An 875-nucleotide genomic window follows, 5' to 3' on the forward strand; every position below is an offset into this window, starting at 1 on the left:
AAAGTACTTTGAGCATGCAGAACATCAAATGCATTCCTGGGTGTCAGGAACACCTCTCACACCTGAAATGGTGAAATTGAGAACCTAAGCAGAGCCTTGTTCTAAACCAAGCCAGAAAATCCGCACCTTTATTACGCAGAGTGGCAACAAGCATTTGCCACCACTGGGGTTTGCCCCACACGGCCATTTGTCAATTATAACAACATGAACCAAACTGTTGAGGCAGGGGCACATCTCAGGGGCTCACAGAGCTCCGGGCAGAGCCCACCATGCCCAAGTTCCCCACGGCGGAGCTGAGGGGCAGCCAGGCCACTCGGCCCTGACAGGAGACTGTGTCCAGTGCTGTGTGCAGGTCCGGGCCCCTCAGTTCTGGGAGGACACTGAGGTGCTGGAGAGAGTCCAGAGAAAGGCAATGGAGGTGGTGAAGGGTCTGGAGGACAAGTCCTATGAGGAGCAGCTGGGGGAGCTGGGGGTGTTTGGCCTGGAGCAAAGGAGGCTCAGGGATGACCGTATCGCTCTCTACCACTGCCTGAAAGGAGGCTCTAGCCACATGGGAATTGGCACCTCCTCTCAAAAAAAGATGGAGAGAACATGAGGATACAAACTAAAGCAGTGTCAGAGGATGTTCAGGTTGGACGTTAGGAGGAATTTATTCACGTGAAGAGTGGGTGATCAGACACTGGAACGGACTTCCCAGAGAGGGGGTGGAGTCATCGTCCCTGGGGGTGTTTAGGTAAAGACTGCGTGTAGCACTCAGCGCCATGGTATGGTTGACATGGTGCTGTTGGGTCACAGGCTGGACTCGATGACCTCGGAGGCCCTCCCAGCCTCGCTCGCTCCGCGCCCCTGTCACTGTCACACGACCCGGGAGCTCC

Source organism: Geospiza fortis, unplaced genomic scaffold, assembly GCF_000277835.1.
Source record: "Geospiza fortis unplaced genomic scaffold, GeoFor_1.0 scaffold200, whole genome shotgun sequence".
Classification (NCBI taxonomy): Eukaryota; Metazoa; Chordata; class Aves; order Passeriformes; family Thraupidae; genus Geospiza; species Geospiza fortis.